This window comes from Rattus norvegicus, chromosome 1 (genome assembly GCF_021556685.1).
Source record: "Rattus norvegicus strain SHRSP/BbbUtx chromosome 1, alternate assembly SHRSP_T2T, whole genome shotgun sequence".
Lineage (NCBI taxonomy): Eukaryota > Metazoa > Chordata > Mammalia > Rodentia > Muridae > Rattus > Rattus norvegicus.
In genome coordinates this window covers 28,658,096-28,682,675 of record NC_141534.1, presented here as the reverse complement: position 1 = coordinate 28,682,675, position 24,580 = coordinate 28,658,096, and positions in this window count along the sequence as shown.

Here is a 24,580-nt window from a genome sequence, read left to right as displayed (position 1 = left end):
AAATAGTGAAACAATGAAGCAAGGCATAGTAACTCACGAGTGTGAACCCAGGCCCTTGAATAGATGAGGTAGGAGGATCTCAGAGAGCTTGAGGTTCAGACTGGATTACATAGGAAGTCCCTGTCTAACAAAATGAATTTTTGAAAAGTATAGTAAAAAATAAAATGATAAGCTATAAAACAGATGCAGAAGTCAAGAACAAATAAAGTTGGAAAAATCTAAATAGAGTACATGTTGATTGGAGCTTTAATAAGGTAAGGAAGAGGCAATGAGTTCATTAGTTCAAAGACTATTTTATAAAGGTCCATATCTGTGTGTAGTTCAATGGATACAGATTAAAAAATAAAATTGCCCATAAACTCCTACAGTAGACATTTGTTTAGTCTTTGAAATTACAGAGGTAGAGATGATTTTAGAAGAGGTAGAGATGATTAAAAAATAAAGGTATTCTACCACCTGAAATACTGAGAGAACAATCTTAAAATTATTTTATTTAGTCCTGTGGTTTCACAGCCTCTATGTGTTTTTGTGGAATGTCGTTACAGTAATAGTACATGGCAGAGTAGCTGTCTACATCATGGCAGATAGGGAACAAGAAAGGGAGGCAGAAAGGCAGGAACAGGCACAGAATATCCCTTCATTCTTCTGCTAGGTCCTACTGCATGAAATGTCCATAACTTACCAAAATAGTACTACCAGTTGACTGAGGACCTAGGCTTCAATTCATGAGCCTGTGGACATTTCATATTCAAATAATAGCAAATATTTATAGGTTTTTGTGTTTATCTGCTTATTCAGTTAGGGTAGTACTATGTAGCCAAGGCTGGCTTCGAACTCATAGTCTCACATCTCAGTCTCTCAAGTGCTCAATTGATGAGCATCAGCCCAATCCCAGACTGTCCTCTGGTATAACACAGGCATCTGGATATAGTCAGAGCATACCTCTTCTCATACAGAACTATGGGTTTTGGCTTTGTTATGCTTTGTTGTTGGGCAAAAAGACAACTTGCGGTCACCTCTACCTCTCTAATTTCAAAGGTCTATAAGCATTAAAAAATGTTTGCTGTAGGAGTTTATGGACAGAAAAAGGATAGTAGTTCTACCAAATCTGGATATATGTTAGAGAAAAAGAAAGTGTCTAGAATAAAAGACATCAAAGATATAATTTTTCATGGCAAGAGACACAAATTTTGTCAAGCAGTCCCTGGAAAGCTACCGATCAATTTTGTCTTATATCATCACCTTTTAATCTGGCATAAGGAGAGAACAGATCACATGAGATACTCTAATAATTCTAAAAGCACAAATCTTAGTTGTGTCTAGTTGACAACCAAGATTTGCCATTACAAGTCTACTCTGTGTGAACTTGACAAAGTTTTCATTTTTATTTGTCCCCAGGACATTCCTATAACTTGGTCATTAGTAGACTACTAATAAAGAAACAACCACTGATTGATGAAACAAAACTGATTGAGAGGCTTATTAAGAAAACACTATAGTTAATGTTCAATTAAATGTAATTACCCCTTCTGTGAGAGGGAAATGGGATGGGAGTGGAGGTTGGGATCAGGTGTAGGAAAAACAGGGGAGAGGGAACAGAAATCAGCCTAGGACTGAGGAATCTCTAGGACATGCCAGAGACCTGGGATGGAAGGAAGCCCCAGGGTGTCTGTAGGAGTGACTCTAGCTGAAACTATGGATATGGATCTTGAGGTAGCCCATTCCTATAGCCAGGTAGGACTCCCTGTAGAGGGATAAGGTCAGCATTCCACCCACGAAACCTTCAACCTAAAATGTGCCCTGCCTACAAGATACACAGGGTCAAAGATAGATTGGAGCCAGAGGGAATGGCCAACCAATGACTGACCCAAATTGAGGCCCATCTCATGGGCAAGAACCAATCCCTGACACTATTAAGGATATTCTGTTATGCTTGCAGACAGAATTCTAGTATAACTGTCCTCTCAAAGGCTCCAACCAACAACTGACTCAAACTATAGATACCCATGGTCAAACATTAATTATATGGAGCTCAGGGAATCTTGTGGAAAAGTTGCAGGAAAGATGGAGAGACCCGAAGAGGATGGGGACTCTACAGAGAGACCAACAGAATCAACTAAACTGGACCCTTAGGGCTCCCAGAGACTGAATAACCAACTGAAGAGCATGTATACACTGGACCTAGTACAGATGTAGCAGATGTGCATCTTGGTCTTCATGTGGATGCATGAACATCTAGAGTGGGCTATCTCTGAATTTGTGGCCACCTATGGATCCTGTTTTCCTGGCTGTGCTGCCTTGTCTGGCCTTAGTGAGAGAGGATACAACACCTAATCCTGCCATGACTGATATGCTGGGGTAGGGGTAGCAGTGGTAATATCTGAGGGCTCCCCCTTCTCAGAGAATGAGGGAAGGAGAAACAAGGGAAAGAGCTGCAAGAGGAGGGGATTGGAGGAAGAAAACTGACGTTGGAATGTAAAGTGAATTAAAAATAATTGCACCTTCAACTCCAATCAGGTTTGTGGAATAAGGGGGAAAGGATTGTACAGTATATATGAAGTACTATGATATTAGTAACTAAGTATATAAATGCAAAGAAATAATATGAATACAATTTTAAAAATACTAGAAGAAAAACAAAAAAATAGAGAAGATAAAATATTTGGAAAAAGAACTATTGGGATATTGACAGAGTGAATGCAATTTAAAGGTGTTTAAAGCTATTAAGAATTATACTAAAATTATATAGAAGATAAAATGGAAAGGAGTAGCTGGGAAATAAAGTTGACTGAGAGAAAGTATTTGAGTTGTACATAAGATAATTCTTAGAGGAAACATGACACATGGGGGCAGAGACAACAATAAATTATAATAAAGCAATATAAAAACAAGAGTGTATTGAAGTATTGTACATAGTGATGATCTGAAGATGGAAAAGTACAATGAAAAGAAAATAAAAACATCTTAACACTATGCATAGTAGTTACTCTTGGTTATTAACTTGACATAACTGAGAAGAGGGAATATCAGCTCAAAGAATTATCTCTATCAGGTTTACTTGTGGGAATGTATGTTACTTGATTCTTATTGATGTAGAATGCTCTGGCCTTTGTGTTCCAGTGCCGCCTCCAAGTTCCTGACATTAGCTCCTGCCCTCGATTCCCCTTCCTGATAATAGATGATAACATGAAAGCTACATAAACTCTTTCCTCTGTACAGTTATTTTGATTATGGTATTTATCACACAGTGGAAAGAAAACTAGGCAAGAATTAGTTCCAGGACTGAGGTGTAACAATGAAGCTGACCATATAGAGGGAAGTGAAGAATTTTGAAGTTTGTGGACAGGAAACACTATCAAGTGTTCCAAAATCAGTAAGCTTTGACAGGAACTTGAAAGACAATGCTGAGAGAAATGCAAAATATGGAAGGATAGCTTGTGAAGTTTTAGAAGGAAACAAAGACACTATGAAAATGCTTGTATGATGTTTTGAGTTTAAAAAAAAAACCTGTGTGTGCGGCTTAACTAGAACTGAAGTATTTGCTGTGATTAACCAAAAAAGAAAAAAATTACAAAACAATCACAGAAAACCAGTACCATTGAGGTAAAACATTATTAAGACAGTGCATTACTAGCAAAGGCAAATATTGTATTGTGTTAATATATAGGGAAAAACTTCTTAAAATAAGGGAACTAGAAAAAAATGAGAATAGTTCAAATAATATCTAACAAAATAGTCTTTGAAACAAAATTAGGTGAGATAAATAATGTTTCTTGATATTGATACAGAAAAAATCCATCAAGGGGATATAACAATATTAAAATTTACATAAAACATTAGTGTATCCAATTTTTAAATAAATACTATTTTATACAAAGGCATAAATTTGCCTCAACATAAACATAGAGGGTAACTTTAATAAACACTCTGACCAATGAACACATAATTAAAAACTAAGCAAAGAAACTTCAGAGGTAAATGTTATTGCATTACTGATCAAATGGACTTGACTAATACCTACATAATAATGCACCCAACAACTACAGAATATATATTCTTCTCAGCATTACATAAAACATCTCTGAGTAGACCATATTTAAACACAAAGTATATTTTTATAAATTCAAAATAGGTAACAATTTCTTGTAACCTATCTGAATACAGTAGAACAGTACTAGAACTATCCTGAAAGTGAAGCTACAGAAAATATGAAAAATTTTGGATATTAAAAATTAGACTACTAAATAATGGAGAAATCATATGGGAAATTTTTAAATTCCTAGAACTGTATTAACATAAAATTCTAGAATCTGAGAGAAACAAGGAAAGTGGTAATAAAATGAAGATTTATAGCTTTAAATGGCTGTATTACAAAAGCCAGAGAAGTCTCACATATATAACTAAATCATTCACCCTACAATCTTAGTAAAACAAGAAGCCTAATCCAAAATCAATAGGTACAAATACACAATAAAGATAACACAATAACAGAAATTGATAACTAGAAATGAAAAAAAATCAATGATAAAACAATTGGTTTTTAAAAAGATAACTATTATTGATAAATTCTCAGCTATACTAATAAAAGAAAGATGATTCAAATTAATAAAATCAAAACAGAAAGGAAAGAGATTATGACATATAACAATAAAATTCAGAAAATTTAGAGCTTATTCTGAAAGACCTATATTCCAATAAATTGAAAAACCTAAGAAAAGATTACATTTCTATACATGTATCACCTATAAAAATGAAACTAAGGAGCTCCAAACAATTTGAACAGAGCTATGACAGCAATGAGATTAAAGCCAGTACCAGATAGAATCGCTGCATAGTTCCCACAGATCACTACTAAGATTACGAAACTACCATCGCACTGATGCCAAAACCAGATAAAGACACAGCAAAAAGTATATTATAGGCCAATCGCCTGGATGAGCACAGATGCAAAACATCTCAATACTGACAAACTGACATCAACATTTCAAAAAGATGATTCATAGGCATCATGTTATCTTTATTTTGTATACAATATAATTCAACCTATAAAAGCAAATAAATGTAATATATCACATAAGGAGACTGAAGAACAGAAATCACATAATCAAATCAACAGATGCCCTTGATAAAACTAAACCACTCTCCATTTAAAGAAAAAAAGCACTAAAGAATCTAGAAACAGAGGAAGCATACTCCAAGATGTAAGGCAATTACAACAGAACTACCGACATGCGATAAATAAGAGAAAGGTGATAATATTTCATTTAAAACAAAATATGAGACAAGGGTAAGACTCTCCACTCTTATTGAATACAATGCCCAAAACCTCAGCTAGGGCAATAAGATAAAAGAAGAAAATAAAAAGAATCGCAGAAAGGCAAGAAGGCAAATTATCTCTACTGCAGACAGTAAGATTCTATGAATAAAACACTCTGTAGACTACACCAGCAAACCCCCAGGATTCACTTAGAAATATCTCCAGGCCTTGAGCTACATCAGTTTTGAAAAACATTTCTAAAATATACATTGGATAAAAGACAGCTTCTTCAACAAATGAGGATGAGAAAACTTGATGACCATATGTAGAAGTATAAAGCTGTCATATCCTGCCCTATACAAGTCAATTCAAGATGGAGCAAAACTTTGATAATAAGACCAAAAATACAGGAAAAAAACTTCAAAGTCCAGGTATAAGAAAGGACTTCTGTAAAACACTCCAAAACTAAACCAATAATCAGTAAATGAGATTGCTTACAATTCAAAACCTGTAGAGCAAAGGAAACCAGCAAATGGAGAGCAAGTACTCAGAATGAGAGAGAGATTTTCTAGATTTACAGCTGACAGACTGACATCAAGGATGTTTGGAGAACACAGAAACCTCAATACACAACACTCAGAGCAATAAGTAACCTAATCAACATAAAAGTCTCTAAAGAAGGACTGCAAGAAGCGTAGGAAGCACAATATTTATCATTCTTAGACACCAGTTTCTATGCAAATTAAAGCAAGACTCAAAAATCCATCAAACCTGAGTCAGAACAGCTGTCATTCAAAAGAAAAGCAACAACGAAGACAGGGAAGGCAGCACCTTGATCCACTGCTTAGAAGAATGTACAGGAATGGAGTCACTCTAGATTGAGTATTGAATGTGCCTTAAAAACTAAAAGTAGAGTCTTATATGATTCGGCTAGTATTTATCTGAAGGATTATAAGTAAACATATCATAACAATACCTTTGTTTATTTTAACACTCTTCACAATAGGCAAGTGTCTGTCAATAAATGAATGAACACAAAAATCTACCATGAACACTGAGCAGGCAAGAGCACTCGTTGCTCCTTCCGAAGTCTGGAGTTCAATTCCCAGCAACCACATGGTGGCTCACACTCGTCTATAATTCAGTTTGATGCCCTTTGCTGGTGTGTCTGAAGACAGCAACAGTGTACTCACATAAATTAAATAAAATCTTTGAAAAAAAGAAAAGGAAAACCATATTGTTTACAGGAATTCAAAATTAATTAGAAATCTTTGTATTAAACAAAGAAAGTCATACTCAAAAGAGATAAACATCATGAAATATATATAAAATTGAACAAAATATATGTGATTTTACACGAACACACACACATACATATATATATGATTACATGAAAATAAAATGATTCTGGGTAAATAAAAAGAGTGGAAAGGACGAGGAGAATGAGAAAAGACATATCATGCTCAAAGTATTGTATGAATGTATCTCAATATGCAGTAAGTATATCTAATTAAAAATCATATATGTAAAAGAAAATAGGTAGTATATTTTCAAATAGCAAAATGTTAAGTGGACTTGAGCATCTGATTTCCCAAGAAAATAGGAATCCCAAGCATAACCTCTAAAAAGGACCAAATTCTAAGAAAGACATCTCATCAGCTAAAGAGTGCCAGAAACTTGTGCGGTCCAGGGAGATCAGTGGGCCCTGGAGACTAATGTGATCTTCAATATGGACAGAGGTTGTGTAACACTGAGAAAACAATCCTCTAAAGGTTAATGGCTACATGGTCTGCTTCAGCGTGCTTGGGTTTCACACCAGGCAGTGTTTTACAACCATAAACGAAGCTCCTTGCTGTAACCCAATAAGTTAAAATATGCCAAGCAAAGTTTCAGTTACAGGTGGTCATCATAAACTTGGTTTCTTCTCTGATCCCAAATTAAAGCGTCAAGAAGTCTTATAGAAGACTGGCTGCTGAAGGCTGAGGGTGGAGCGAGTGAAGGTTCATACATTACAATGAGTTCATGTCCAAAAGTAATTTCTCAAGTACCTACTGTGTTCCAGAAAATGGAGTCAGCTATAAGTCTTCAAAGTATATAGCATATATCAATATCAACTGCTCCATTTAACCACGGGCAGTATGTTCTGCCGTTATGTATATATGTACCTCTTGTAGTTTAACAATTGGATTTATATGTTAAATTCTCAATCTACAACACATTCACACAATAAACTTACAACCAACTGATAAGGATGTAAAGCACCCACCTAGATAAGACAAATTTGCCTACAGAAATCCATCCCAACTACCTTGGCAACTCAAGACCCCCAGGATCTGGGTCATGCTTCTCAGTCTCCATCTTGACTCATCCCTCTTCTCCTTCTCTCCCTCCCTACAAAAACTGTTCCCACCTTATTCTTTTACTGTCCAACCATGGCCTTGATCTAACTTGTGCCAGCCCTCGCCTACATAATGACATCAACCTACACTATTCTCACTTTTAGCCCCAACTGTAAATCAATGATTGAGATCTTTTCATTTTTAAAAGATTAATTTCTATCTCAATTAAATGTAGATGCACTAATTGACAGCAAGTGGCTACAAGTATAATTACACATACAGATATTCATAAAAAGAAAAAGAAAAAGGACAATCAATCAGAAAGAGAATATGAAATTAGCCCAAATCTAGCCACAAGTAGCTTCCTCACACAGTGTAAATACATCTTAAAATGTCAATTAATTGAAGTATTTTACAAATCACAGTAATAGTTACATTATTCTGAGACTTTCATTTTAAGACCCCATAGATAAGCCTTGATGTCTAACCAAGAGATTTTTACCCCAAACTGTTAAAATGATCTACGAAATTCAGTTTCACAAATATTACCACAGAAATTCAATTTAGATAACACATGTAGATCTTTTCAGACTTATTAAATTTAAAATTTGATCCATTCTAATCAACAAGCTACCTGTAATTGTATAGAACAAGCAAAGGCAGGAGACACTGTTCGGGATGCTCAGCTCCAGTCTTACTAGTTCACGATGGTTTACAGTTCCTTCTTCCGCCTTCTGCATTGAGCATATCTGAAAAGCTTAGCAATTTCAGGTAATTGTCTACAATAAGTAATAATAATTTTCTAACAAGGACATCATTTGAGAGTTTAATCTTCAATTTCAAATGATATGAAAGAGCTGACAGAAAGATTCATACCCCTGGCTTTGAGTTATTGTGTAAAGCCTGTAGTCTCAGCTATGACACTATGTCAGTTTTATAAATCACTTTCTTATAATCCAATAAGTTCTACTGAGTCTGGCACATGCAATGAATAACAACCAGAGAAATGATGCTGACGGAAAGCATTACAGTCCCTAATGAGAAAGACAAAATATCTATAATAGAGTTGTATGTGTTTCTATAGGGATCATTTGCTAGATCGTTGCATTACTTAGATTTCTGTGAGTTTATATTTAAGTGGGAAATAATTATTTGTGCAGAAACCTTGAAGACCTCTTCTGCAAGAATTTCGAGGGATTTATTGAAATTATCTACCAGTTGTTACTATGGAAATGAACTGATTGTATAAGCATTGGGTTCTTCAATTTTATTTTCATAAGTTTAACCATGTGTGCTTATGTATGTCTCTGTAGGGGTATTTACATGTGACTGCAGTTGCCCATTAAAGTCAGAGGTGTTTAATCCCTCAGGAGCTAGAGTTATAGATACTGGCAATCCACCTGATGTGAATGTTGGGAACTGAAGTGGCATCCCCTGTTTGAGCAATTGGACCCTCTTAACCTTTGAGCTATCAGTCCAGCCCCCATAAGTTCATTATCAAATAGAGTAGATGAGAAAGCTTGCTGTATTGAGAAGAATTCTACTAAGGTTTTCTCACACCAGTTCTTTGATCACATTGCACCAAATTTTGTTTGACTGAAGTATGTAGTTCAAGATGAAACAAAAATTTTATGTAAACTCTGAGAGAGAAAAAAGCCAACTTGCTGACTTCTATACTGTGTGATTCCACTGGATTCTCCATTAGAAATAACATGGAAGAATTGTAAGGCAAATCTGTTAGGCATTTTAGCTTTTGCAAAACTCGAGTTAATAATAGTAATACAATAATTACATACATTGGAAAGGTGTGGTTGTAAGAATATACACAGAAAAGATATGCCTCTGAACACCAATTGTACTTAGGGGAAAAGGTAAGGATTCTGTGAAAACAAATTACTATAGTTGACATACTGCAAGTGCAGGTATAGAAGTAATCTTTTTCATGGGGGCACACCTTGTTTTAGATTGAAGATATAACCTTACAGAGCATGAGGTAAACTGGAAACACAGGAAGCATTTTGGAGACTATATCTTCTATATTATGTTATTTCTAGGCTAAAGAAACATGTTTAAGTTTTAGTGTGTATGTGTGTGCCTACATATATGTTATCCGCATATGCATGCAGATGTGTGAAGATCTACAAGAAGGCATCAGATTCCCTGCAGCTGCGGTTTCAGGTCTTTGTATGTCAATCGATGTGGGTGCAACAAGCTCTCCTAATGACTGGGCCATCTCTCTAGCCCCAAAGAAACACATTTTAAAGGCTAATAGGCTATATATAATAATATATAAACCAAAATAAAAATAATTGGAGGAGATCGCTTTGGTAAGAATAGTCAACCAGAGAGAGAACACAAACGTTGAAGTGGCCAAACCACACAGGCTTCAAGTTTTGAGCTGTGCAGCAAGAAAAATAATTAAACTAGGTTTATTAGCCATTCTGGAAGACACCAGACACAAAAGGATCAAATTTCTCTTTTCTTTTTTTCATTATTTTGTTTTGTTATATTTTGTTGTTGTTGTTGTTTTTGTTGTTTTTGTTTCATTTTTGAGACAGAGTTTTTCTGTGTAGTCCTGGCTGTCTGACTCTGTATACCAGTCTGGCTTGGAGAAATAGCTACTTTTGTTTCCAAAGTGCTAGGACTAAAGGTATATGCCACTGCTGTCCAGAAAGATCCCATTTCTTTGGCAGACATATTTGAAAGCACAGAGCATGGTATATTGCTTTCAAGGATGGTTTAATAAGTGTTTATCTAAAAGTGTAGAAAACTGTTGCTTCACGTAATTTCAATTTAAGATTCTAGTAAGACACTCTACACGCATAAGGCATTTCATGTATGAGTAATATGATGGTCCCTTTCCTCCCACTCTCCCAGCTTTCCAGTCTGAGGTATGAAGACACATGTGAAATGGGAAACAGTCAGTGGGAAAGGCAGAGATGTCCAGGACTGGAAGAAGTAAACAGTCTCCTGTTACAAGGCCACTATGTGATCAATGGACACTTGGTCATTCATAGGTGAGGTAAAGTCTGGAAAGAGGGATGTGTTGGGAGGCAGGCTTCTGTCAGCTAATGATGATGGACAGCAGTATGGGAGTTTATATGAAAATTGAATGATAGAGATTTTATAGAAAACATTGTAAGTCATGAAAAGGAACTGGCTAAGGAAATGAAAACCAGGGCACTGAAAGATGACAACAAGCTACATTGGACCTGTGAAGACACAGCAAATCCTAGTGCTATGCAAAAGCACATTTGCTAAAAGCACAGATTTGTATTGGTGATTATTGACAAAGACAGCGGCCACCATTCCAGAAATGCAAAAGTATCTGATGAGGCAAAAAGCTACCTTCCATTCAAAGTGTTCTGTAAGGGTTTCCTTGTACGAGCCATTTCCCTAGAGTTGTTCCCCAAAGAGATTGTCCACTTTAACCCCTCCTGAACATGACTTCTTCCATAGATGTCTGGACACTGGTGAGTAGCAGTTATTACTAAACCCTACCTCATATTTTATTTTTATCAGTGTCCTCCTGTCCATGTGTTATAAAAACAGAGTGGCAAGACAAAGTTTCCATTCTCATTGATATTTTTAATTTTTCAGATTCAGAGATACTTAAATAATTTGAACTAATAATTTTTACACTCTCAGAGACAGTTTATTCTATGGAAGAGTTTATGTAATTTCCTTTGAATTATTTTATTTCTTCAGTAGAAAGAATAAAAGATAACCTGAATGACTCAAGGCTCTCAGTTGAGTTACTATATGGGACTAGAGGAAAACATGTCTTACTTATATGTTGCAGTGACAAGATGCTTGAGAAATGTAAACAAAGAAACACGGGTTTATTTTGACTTGCAGTTCAGTGGTGCTGTCTGTGGTACAGTGGTAGGAAGGTCGTGGCAGCAGTAACATGAGGTAACCAGTCGCATTACGTATGTGGTCAGGAAGCAAAGAGCAACAAATACTCAGGCTCAGCTGGCTTTTTCCTTCTTACACAATCAAGGAGCACAGCCCACCGAATGGTTTTGCCTACATTCAAGGTGGATCTCCCAGCTCACTTAACCTAACCTAGATAATCCCTCATAGCCATGCACAAAGCTTGCCTCCAATTGACTCTAGACACTGCTAAATTGACAGTACTGGGCACTGCATAAACTATTTGAGAGTTTAAAGAATCACTTTCAAGTAAGCACTTGATCTTGAAAAATCACCTTAAACTTGATGCACCTAAATATGCCCTCTTTTCACATGCAGATAGAGCAAGGGGTGTGATAATTTGTACTTTTGAGACCAAAGTGAGGCACATGAAGAAAGGAAGAGGGAGTGAGCAACTTCCATGAGAAAGGAGCTGTTAGAATAAATGAATAAAGCATGAGTGGGCATTTAGAAATGCTGTGTATAATACTATATAATTTTCTTTTTGTCACCTAAAAATATCTGCAATAAATAATAATGATATTTTATGAAGTCACAGGAGTGTTTCCTTTGGACACTGCACTAAAACTATCTTGAAGACAATTCATTTTTCTTTCAGTTTTTGTGAGTGAGTCAGAAAACTTGGCCAAATGTTACGTCCAATTTTAACATGTCATATATTGACTATCGAGCTAATCTGCTCTGAAAATTCAAGCCTAGCACTTCATTATTTGTTTTTTACAAGCCACCATAACTTGGGATGACATAGTTGTTCAACTTAACAAATGGGAGAGATGCTTTCTTATAAATTACATTTAAATTTTTTCTGGAACATTTATAAATACTTAGGAAGCATCTAGCAATGTGGCCACATTCTGAACTCACCTAAAAGTTGCAGTTATTTATAATATAGTTGCACCAATATTTTATTAATCAGTATTGGAATTAAGAAAAAATATCTGACATCCATTGGAACCTACTTCTACAGAAGACCAACTTAGACAATTAGCGTCATTGGACTGAGCAACTACTGGATTCTTGGGCTTTCCATCCACAGCTGCTCATTGTTGGCTTAGCTGGATTACAGACTGAGTTGAGAGGAAGATAAATTTATATTTTATGGTTGACAAAGCATGATGGATAAAGGACGGACAGTTGAAAATAAATTTCTCGAGAAACCGCCGGAACCTGAAGGAAACAGACCGGATAAACAGTTCTCTGCCCCCAAATCCCGTGGGAGGGAGAGCTAAACCCTCAGAGAGGCAGACATGCCTGGGAAACCAGAAGAGACTGCACTCTGCATACACATCTCGGACGCCAGAGGAAAACACCAAAGGCCATCTGGAACCCTGGTGCACTGAAGCTCCCGGAAGGGGAGGCACAGGTATTCCTGGTTGCTGCCGCCAAAGAGAGCCCCTGGGCAGCACCCCGCGAGCGAACTTGAGCCTCGGGACCACAGGTAAGACCAACCTTTCTGCTGCAAGAAAGCTGCCTGGTGAAATCAGGACACAGAGGCAGAATTCCTCTAGGACCGGGCACGTCCTGTGTTTATCGGAAGTCCCACACCCGCGGATCCCGGCCCGCAGCAGCTCTCTGCTCCCAGACCCTGTGGGAAAGAGACCTCACCGCCTGGTCAGGTGGGCACTCCTAAGGCTGCAGAGCGGAAGAGACCACCAACACTGCCCACCCCTGCCCACATCCCTGGCCCAAGAGGAAACTGTATAAGGCCTCTGGGCTCCCGTGGGGGAGGGCCCAGGAGCGGCAGGACACCTGCCTGAGACACTGCCGGAACCTGAAGGAAACAGACCGGATACACAGTTCTCTGCCCCCAAATCCCGTGGGAGGGAGAGCTAAACCCTCAGAGAGGCAGACACGCCTGGGAAACCAGAAGAGACTGCACTCTGCATACACATCTCAGACGCCAGAGGAAAACACCAAAGGCCATCTGGAACCCTGGTGCACTGAAGCTCCCGGAAGGGGCGGCGCAGGTATTCCTGGTTGCTGCCGCCACAGAGAGCCCATGGGCAGCACCCCGCGAGCAAAATTGAGCCTTGGGACCACAGGTAAGACCAACCTTTCTGTTGCAAGAAAGCTGCCTGGTGAACTCAAGACACAGGCCCACAGGAACAGCTGAAGACCTGTAGAGAGGAAAACTACACGCCCGAAAGCAGAACACTCTGTCCCCATAACTGGCTGAAAGAAAACAGGAAGACAGGTCTACAGCACTCCTGACACACAGGCTTATAGGACAGTCTAGCCACTGTCAGAAATAGCAGAACAAAGTAACACTAGGGATAATCTGATGGCGAGAGGCAAGGGCAGGAACCCAAGCAACAGAAACCAAGACTACATGGCATCATCGGAGCCCAATTCTCCCACCAAAACAAACATGGAATATCCAAACACACCAGAAAAGCAAGATCTAGTTTCAAAATCATATTTGATCATGATGCTGGAGGACTTCAAGAAAGACATGAAGAACTCCCTTAGGGAAACACAGGAAAACATTAATAAACAAGTAGAAGCCTACAGAGAGGAATCGCAAAAATCCCTGAAAGAATTCCAGGAAAACACAATCAAACAGTTGAAGGAACTAAAAATAGAAATAGAAGCAATCAAGAAAGAACACATGGAAACAACCCTGGATATAGAAAACCAAAAGAAGAGACAAGGAGCTGTAGATACAAGCCTCACCAACAGAATACAAGAGATGGAAGAGAGAATCTCAGGAGCAGAAGATTCCATAGAAATCATTGATTCAACTGTCAAAGATAATGTAAAGCGGAAAAAGCTACTGGTCCAAAACATACAGGAAATCCAGGACTCAATGAGAAGATCAAACCTAAGGATAATAGGTATAGAAGAGAGTGAAGACTCCCAGCTCAAAGGACCAGTAAATATCTTCAACAAAATCATAGAAGAAAACTTCCCTAACCTAAAAAAAGAGATACCCATTGGCATACAAGAAGCCTACAGAACTCCAAATAGATTGGACCAGAAAAGAAACACCTCCCGTCACATAATAGTCAAAACACCAAACGCACAAAATAAAGAAAGAATATTAAAAGCAGTAAGGGAAAAAGGTCAAGTAACATATAAAGGCAGACCTATCAGAATCACACCAGACTTCTCGCCAGAAACTATGAAGGCCAGAAGATCCTGGACTGATGTCATACAGACCCTAAGAGAACACAAATGCCAGCCCAGGTTACTGGATCCTGCAAAACTCTCAATTAACATAGATGGAGAAACCAAGATATTCCATGACAAAACCAAATTTACACAATATCTTTCTACAAATCCAGCACTACAAAGGATAATAAATGGTAAAGCCCAACATAAGGAGGCAAGCTATACCCTAGAAGAAGCAAGAAACTAATCATCTTGGCAACAAAACAAAGAGAATGAAAGCACACAAACATAACCTCACATCCAAATATGAATATAAAGGGAAGCAATAATCACTATTCCTTAATATCTCTCAACATCAATGGCCTCAACTCCCCAATAAAAAGACATGGATTAACAAACTGGATACGCAACAAGGACCCTGCATTCTGCTGCCTACAGGAAACACACCTCAGAGACAAAGACAGACATTACCTCAGAGTGAAAGGCTGGAAAACAATTTTCCAAGCAAATGGTCAGAAGAAGCAAGCTGGAGTAGCCATTCTAATATCAAATAAAATCAATTTCCAACTAAAAGTCATCAAAAAAAGATAAGGAAGGACACTTCATATTCAACAAAGGAAAAATCCACCAAGATGAACTCTCAATCCTAAATATCTATGCCCCAAATACAAGGGCACCTACATATGTAAAAGAAACCTTACTAAAGCTCAAAACACACATTGCACCTCACACAATAATAGTGGGAGATTTCAACACCCCACTCTCATCAATGGACAGATCATGGAAACAGAAATTAAACAGAGATGTAGACAGACTAAGAGAAGTCATGAGCCAAATGGACTTAACGGATATTTATAGAACATTCTATCCTAAAGCAAAAGGATATACCTTCTTCTCAGCTCCTCATGGTACTTTCTCCAAAACTGACCATATAATTGGTCAAAAAACGGGCCTCAACAGGTACAGAAAGATAGAAATAATCCCATGCGTGCTATCAGACCACCATGGCCTAAAACTGGTCTTCAATAACAATCAAGGAAGAATGCCCACATATACTTGGAAATTGAACAATGCTCTACTCAATGATAACCTGGTAAAGGAAGAAATAAAGAAAGAAATTAAAAACTTTTTAGAATTTAATGAAAATGAAGGTACAACATACCTAAACTTATGGGACACAATGAAAGCTGTGCTAAGAGGAAAACTCATAGCGCTGAGTGCCTGCAGAAAGAAACAGGAAAGAGCATATGTCAGCAGCTTGACAGCACACCTAAAAGCTCTAGAACAAAAAGAAGCAAATACACCCAGGAGGAGTAGAAGGCAGGAAATAATCAAACTCAGAGTGGAAATCAAACAAGTAGAAACAAAAAGGACCATAGAAAGAATCAACAGAACCAAAAGTTGGTTCTTTGAGAAAATCAACAAGATAGATAAACCCTTAGCCAGACTAACGAGAGGACCCAGAGAGTGTGTCCAAATTAACAAAATCAGAAATGAAAAGGGAGACATAACAACAGATTTAGAGGAAATTCAAAAAATCATCAGATCTTACTATAAAAACCTATATTCAACAAAACTTGAAAATCTTCAGGAAATGGACAATTTCCTAGACAGATACAAGGTACCGAAGTTAAATCAGGAACAGATAAACCAGTTAAACAACCCCATAACTCCTAAGGAAATAGAAGCAGCCATTAAAGGTCTCCCAACCAAAAAGAGCCCAGGTCCAGACGGGTTTAGTGCAGAATTCTATCAAACCTTCAAAGAAGACCTCATACCAATATTATCCAAACTATTGCACAAAATTGAAACAGATAGATCACTACCGAATACCTTCTACGAAGCCACAATTACTCTTATACCTAAACCACACAAAGACACAACAAAGAAAGAGAACTTCAGACCAATTTCCCTTATGAATATCGACGCAAAAATACTCAACAAAATTCTGGCAAACCGAATCCAAGAGCACATCAAAACAATCACCCACCATGACCAGGTAGGCTTCATCCCAGGCATGCAGGGATGGTTTAATATACGGAAAACCATCAACGTGATCCATTATATAAACAAACTGAAAGAACAAAACCACATGATCATTTCATTAGACGCTGAGAAAGCATTTGACAAAATTCAACACCCCTTCATGATAAAAGTCCTGGAAAGAATAGGAATTCAAGGCACATACCTGAACATAGTAAAAGCCATATACAGCAAACCAGTTGCTAACATTAAACTAAATGGAGAGAAACTTGAAGCAATCCCACTAAAATCAGGGACTAGACAAGGCTGCCCACTCTCTCCCTACTTATTCAATATAGTTCTTGAAGTTCTAGCCAGAGCAATCAGACAACAAAAGGAGGTCAAGGGGATACAGATCGGAAAAGAAGAAGTCAAAATATCACTATTTGCAGATGATATGATAGTATATTTAAGTGATCCCAAAAGCTCCACCAGAGAACTACTAAAGCTGATAAACAACTTCAGCAAAGTGGCTGGGTATAAAATTAACTCAAATAAATCAGTTGCCTTCCTCTATACAAAAGAGAAACAAGCCGAGAAAGAAATTAGGGAAACGACACCCTTCATAATAGACCCAAATAATATAAAGTACCTCGGTGTGACTTTAACCTGTAAAAGATCTGTACAATAAGAACTTCAAGACACTGAAGAAGGAAATTGAAGAAGACCTCAGAAGATGGAAATATCTACCATGCTCATGGATTGGCAGGATTAATATAGTAAAAATGGCCATTTTACGAAAAGCGATCTACAGATTCAATGCAATCCCCATCAAAATACCAATCCAATTCTTCAAAGAGTTATACAGAACAATTTGCAAATTCATCTGGAATAACAAAAAACCCAGGATAGCTAAAGCTATCCTCAACAATAAAAGGACTTCAGGGGGAATCACTATCCCTGAACTCAAGCAGTATTACAGAGCAATAGTGATAAAAACTGCATGGTATTGGTACAGAGACAGACAGATAGACCAATGGAATAGAATTGAAGACCTAGAAATGAACCCACATACCTATGGTCACTTCATTTTTGACAAAGGAGCCAAAACCATCCAATGGAAAAAAGATAGCATTTTCAGAAAATGGTGCTGGTTCAACTGGAGGTCAACATGTAGAAGAATGCAGATCGATCCATGCTTATCACCCTGTACAAAGCTTAAATCCAAGTGGATCAAGGACCTCCACATCAAACCAGACACACTCAAACTAATAGAAGAAAAACTAGGGAAGCATCTGGAACACATGGGCACTGGAAAAAATTTCCTGAACAAAACACCAATGGCTTACGCTCTAAGATCAAGAATCGACAAATGGGATCTCATAAAACTGCAAAGCTTCTGTAAGGCAAAGGACACTGTGGTTAGGACAAAACGGCAACCAACAGATTGGGAAAAGATCTTTACCAATCGTACAACAGATAGAGGCCTTATATCCAAAATATACAAAGAACTCAAGAAGTTAGACCGCAGGGAAACAAATAACCCTATTAAAAAATGGGGTTCAGAGCTAAACAAAGAATTCACAGCTGAGGAATGCTGAATGGCTGAGAAACACCTAAAGAAATGTTCAACATCTTTAGTCATAAGGGAAATGCAAATCAAAACAACTCTGAGATTTCACCTCACACCAGTGAGAATGGCTAAGATCAAAAACTCAGGTGACAGCAGATGCTGGCGAGGATGCGCAGAAAGAGGAACACTCCTCCATTGTTGGTGGGGTTGCAAACTGGTACAACCATTCTGGAAATCAGTCTGGAGGATCCTCAGAAAATTGGACATTGAACTGCCTGAGGATCCAGCTATACCTCTCTTGGGCATATACCCAAAAGATGCCCCAACATATAAAAAAGACATGTGCTCCACTATGTTCATTGCAGCCTTATTTATAATAGCCAGAAGCTGGAAAGAACCCAGATGCCCTTCAACAGAGGAATGGATACAGAAAATGTGGTACATCTACACAATGGAATATTACTCAGCTATCAAAAACAACGGCTTTATGAAATTCGTAGGCAAATGGTTGGAACTGGAAAACATCATCCTGAGTGAGCCAACCCAATCACAGAAAGACATACATGGTATGCACTCATTGATAAGTGGCTATTAGCCCAAATGCTTGAATTACCCTAGATGCCTAGAACAAATGAAACTCAGGACGGATGATCAAAACGTGAATGCTTCACTCCTTCTTTAAAAGGGGAACAAGAATACCCTTGGCAGGGAAGAGAGAGGCAACGATTAAAACAGAGGCTGAAGGAACACCCATTCAGAGCCTGCCGCACATGTGGCCCATACATATACAGCCACCCAATTAGACAAGATGGATGAAGCAAAGAAGTGCAGACCGACAGGAGCCGGATGTAGATCGCTCCTGAGAGACACAGCCAGAATACAGCAAATACAGAGGCGAATACCAGCAGCATACCACTGAACTGAGAATAGAACCCCCGTTGAAGGAATCAGAGAAAGAACTGGAAGAGCTTGAAGGGGCTCGAGACCCCATATGTACAACAATGCCAAGCAACCAGAGCTTCCAGGGACTAAGCCACTAACTAAAGACTATACATGGACTGACCCTGGACTCTGACCTCATAGGTAGCAATGAATATCCTAGTAAGAGCACCAGTGGAAGGGGAAGCCCTGGGTCCTGCTAAGACTGAACCCCCAGTGAACTAGACTGGTGGGGGGAGGGCGGCAATGGGGGGAGTGTTGGGAGGGGAACACCCATAAGGAAGGGGAGGTGGGAGGGGGATGTTTGCCCAGATACCGGGAAAGGGAATAACACTCGAAATGTATATAAGAAATACTCAAGTTAATAAAAAAAAAAGAAAAAGAAAATAAATTTCTCAACTCTGATTAACAATTCAAAAAAAAAGAAAAAATATCTGAGTAATGGCTCAATTTGTACACAACTTGCCTTACAACACATGCACAAAAAGTGAAAAGAAAGGAAAGACGGGAGGAGGGAAGGAAAGAAAGGGAGGAAGGGAGGGAGGGAGAAAGGGCAAGAGAGAAGGAGGGGAGGGAGGGAAGGGGGCAGGAAGGGAAAGAAGGAAAGAAGGGAAGTGATGGAGGGAAGGAGGGAGGGAAGGAAGCAAGTGAAGGGAAGTGTAGGAGGGAAGGGAGGAAAAGAGGGGAAGGAAGAAAGGAAATGGAAGGAAGGGCAGGAGGAAGCAAGGGAGGGAGCAAGGGAGAGAAGAGGGGAAGGGAGGCAAGGAAGAGAGGAAGAGAGGGAGGGAAGAAAAGAATGAACAAATGAATGAACAAATGCCTGATGACATGTGCTTATAATTCCAACATTGGGGAGGAAGAGAAAAGGGGATCCTTAGATCTCACTGGCCAGTCAGCCTAGCAGAGTTGTGAACTCCATGTTGATGAGAGATCCTGTCTCAAGAAACAAATTGGACATGTGCTAAGTAACAATCCCTGAAATTGACTTCTGGCTTCCACCTAAACATGCATATACACCTGTTTACACATATGAACACATAAGAAGGCGCAAAAAGAAATTGAAAAAAAATGTAACATCAACTGAGAACTAAAACCTGCCTTCTCTAACACTCTTTATGTTACCAAGCAGAATTACATGCATAGACTAATCAATAGAGAATGATCTCAAGAGTTCTAAACCCTATACAAGATTTTTACCTATAAGAAAATATGCTGTTATCAAATTACTTAATTTCTTTTAAATCTGGAGTTGAGAAGATTGTGGAGTCAGTGAAGTGTTGTCACACAAGCCTGAGGACCTGAGTTTTAATCCCTCCCACCCACATAAAGATCCAGGTGCTGTGGCACACATTGTAAATACAGTGCTGGAGGAAAGGACTTGAGTTTGCTAGCAAACCTACATATACAAATATCCATGAAAACACACACACACACACACACACACACACACACACACACACAGACACACAAGAAGAGAAAAAATTCTGAAATCTCAATTTGTTGAAGCCTTAATAACTGATAATTGAGAATTTCTTGAGGACTTATCCTGTGCCAGCTGCAGATCTGTGTGTTGTAAACACTGTATCCATTTAACTCCCTCACCAGGCTGATTCACTTCTGTTCTATTTTGTGAATGAAGAAAATGATGTCTATGGGCGATGATATACCTTGCCTAAGGTTGCAGCTAATAAGAGGACTGAGCTAGGAATGTGCACTGTTTCACCTACATGAATATCATACTTTTCACTGATCTGACATGAATATTGACTTTTTAAAAAATAAAATCCCCTCCAGACAAGTCCATGGTATTGTATAATAATATCCATATCAAAATATTAAACATTTCACAACAAAGCCAGAAGGAAAAACCACAAGCACCTAAAGCTACCTACAAAGGCAAATATAGCAGGAACCAACAGTCATCTGTCTTAAATATCGCTCAATATTAATGGAATCAACTCACCTATAAAAAGACATAAGCTAACAGACTGGATATGCAAACTAGATCCATCATTTTTCTGCATACAAGAAACATACCTGAATAACAAAGACAGACATTATCTCAGAGTAAGAGGATGGAAAAAGATCTACCAAGCAAATGGTCCCAAGAAACAAGCTGGAGTCGACATCCTAATATCCAATAAAATAAACTTTCAATCAAAAGTTATCAAGCATGATGAGGAAAGATACTTCATATTCATCAAAGAGAAAATCCACCAAGAGAAAGTATCGATTCTAAACATCTATGCCCCAAATGCAAGGTCATCCACATTCATAAAAGAAACTTTACTAAAGCTCAAAACACACATTGAAACCCACACAAGGATAGTGGGAGACTTCAATACCCTATTCTCACCAATGGACAGGTCATTGAAACAGAAACTGAACAGAGACACAGAGAAACTAATAGAGGTTATGAACAAAATGGATTTAACACATATCTACAGAACATTTCACCCTAAAAAAAAAAGAATACATCTTCTTTTCAACACCTCATGGTACCTTCTCCAAAATTGACAATGTAATTGGTCACAAAATGACCCTCAAGCAACACAAGAGGGAGGAGGTATGGGATGTGGACTTTGGAGGGTGGACTAGTAGGGGAATAAAATCTGGAATGTAAAAATAAATAAAATAAACAAACAAACAAACACGATTTGTCAAGGATAGAGTGCCTCTTTGCTCATTCATGCTTTTGGCCTGTTCTGTGAAAGTGGATCTGGACATTGTTTTTCTTTGCCCTAGCACTATGGTTCGCTTGGTAGAGACAAAACAAAAAAAGGAGTAATCATTCCCCCTCCCGTTTCCAAGTCAAGTCTCTCTCTCTCTCTCTCTCTCTCTCTCTCTCTCTCTCTCTCTCTCTCCCTCTCCCTCTCCCTCTCCCTCTCCCTCTCTCTCCCTCTTCCTCTCTCTCCCTCTCCCTTTCTCTCTTTAACAGTTTTAATAGTTACACGCTCACACATTTGAATCTTTGATACTATACATGATGTGATTGTTATTATGTCATTAATTAGCTGCAGGCGTTTAGTTGTCACAGCACTGGCTCTTGAAAGGACTATTTGTTTCCTAATCCAATAGCTTTGGCATTTTTATTTAAAAAACAAAAATATGTTCATCATATACGTATGGACTAATTCCCCCCACTTTTGGCAGAGAATAGTATTTGAAGATCAGCATCTTGATGGTGGGCATGCTCCTTACCTACCCAGGTACCATTTCTAGTTCCATTTTTCTGGAAGAGGGAAGAACAGGAGGTGTACAGACAACCATTTTCCCCAGGAGATATACACATACACTTCCCTTTGAACAAGATTACATCAACTTTCTATTTCCATCTAACACCATAGAGGTTTGTTTCATCCTTCATTTTTATATATTTGTAAATAATATCTCAAGCATGAAACAAACTTAGCTCCAATTTTCTTCACGCACATTTGCTTATTTGCTTAATTATTTTATTTAATTTATTTAATCTTCTCTTCACCCGGAAGTTACTGACACAAGAAAATGTTCACTAGGTCTTGCTCCCACCATGCTGTTGCAAGGCCAAGGACTCTAACAACTTTGCGCAGTAATCTGAGCCACTGGAGACTTTGACACCCTCATCTACCCATTGCTCCTTCCATATGCCTAGTCTACAAATTGCAGCTCTGATTACTACATTACAGGAAGAATTGCAAACGGGTTCCTACAGAGCGCAGTGGTGAGCAGCCTACCCTTGTACCTTCCTCAGGTGGCTAACTGAACATCTCTGATAACGGGATTTCCTCTCAGCATTCTAGAGAATGAGTGTCTAGAAGATCCACTAGCATGAAGTGGGCTTTTCTGCTATTCATATATTCATTCACTCATTCATTCATTCATTCATTCACTTATTCATTACGGCTTTTCTGAAGAAAGGAGACTGTCATAGAATCTCCCTTGGGTCTTAAAGCAGTAGCTGATGCCGCCTGTTATTCATGTATTCTTTTAAGTTCTCACTAGTTTTTACTGCTAATTGCACACAGCACCAGTTCACAACTAGCACAACTAACAATACATAACCATTCCATGGCTATAACCACATGGCAACTTATTCTTGATTGGAGTCTACACACAGATAAGAATGTGTGATATTAATTTTTGTATTTGTAAATAATTGAGAGTAAATGCCATAATTATAAATAATTCAAATTAAGACTAAAATATTTTGTAGAAACATATTTTGTCTATTACCTTAATTTGTATTAATATGATGTGTAATGAAAAGTAAATAGAAATAGAAGCTAGCTCATAGATCATGACTAAACTTAAAATGTATTTAAATCAATAATTATTTAAACTATTTAACCAAAAACAAATATAACAAAGTTAGTATGTACACACTGTGATTATTATCTGACTGTGTGATTTAACATACATTTAAATGAATCATTCTTTGGGCAATAAATATAATCTGAGCCCCTATTTTACAAAGCCATGGGAATGTTTCAATCCAAATAGAGAGAAAAAATATTAGTTGAATTTAATTATTTTCAGACAGTCATGCCTTGGGAAATACATATTGGAATGCAAGAAAGTAAATTCTTATGTGTTTGAAGTGAAAAATTAATCATAAGGCAGCAAGCCTGTTAAATTGCATACTACAGCTATTAGTAACTTTTAAAATCCATAAAGTTAAATCTGAGGCCATTGACAGGGAGCAACGGTTGTTCATTCAATGAGTTTCATCCCATCAGATACCACAACTGAGTGGCAAAATGGAGGGCTACATACTGCAGAATCTGTGCCCATTGAAAACATATGACTCTTAAAACTTCTGTTTATGCATACAAGTGTGACTTTGAGGATTGGAAAAAAACGATGTTAACAAAAGCTTTGTGAAATTTAAGACCACCCTGTGCTGTGACTTTCTCAAGTCTCATAAAATAAACTATGTCTTACTTTGTCATTACTTACAAGGAAGACCACCAAAGAAAACCCAAGGTGTGACTGCATGTGGTGATTCAATAAATAGCCCCTTTTTAGGAATCAACATTTAATATTAGCTTCAAAATACATTCAAAAGCCTTCCAGCCACACACAGACTGCATGGGCTCCCCCAACCTTTTTATTTAGACATTGAAGTTCTTAGAAAAATCATGAAGAAGTCTAGTATTAAACATGAGAATTCTGTTAAAATTAATTCAAATCTAAGGGTTTGGGAAAGGGGCAAGTCTGGGTACACCGTGTGTACTCAGACTCTTTCTCGGTGGAATCTTGGCTTGATGCATACACTTTACACGATTCACTTAAATTTTTTTGAGTCTTGGTTTTCTCATCTATAAAACAGAGGTAATAATTTCAACTGCACAGAGATCCATACAGTAAATCAAATATCAATGTAATGTGTTCTGCACCCAGTAAAGTAAATTTTCATTCTCTTCCCTACTTATCCCTGTTCTTGGAAACCAGCATCAGTTCAGATGTTCTGGCAAGAGTTAG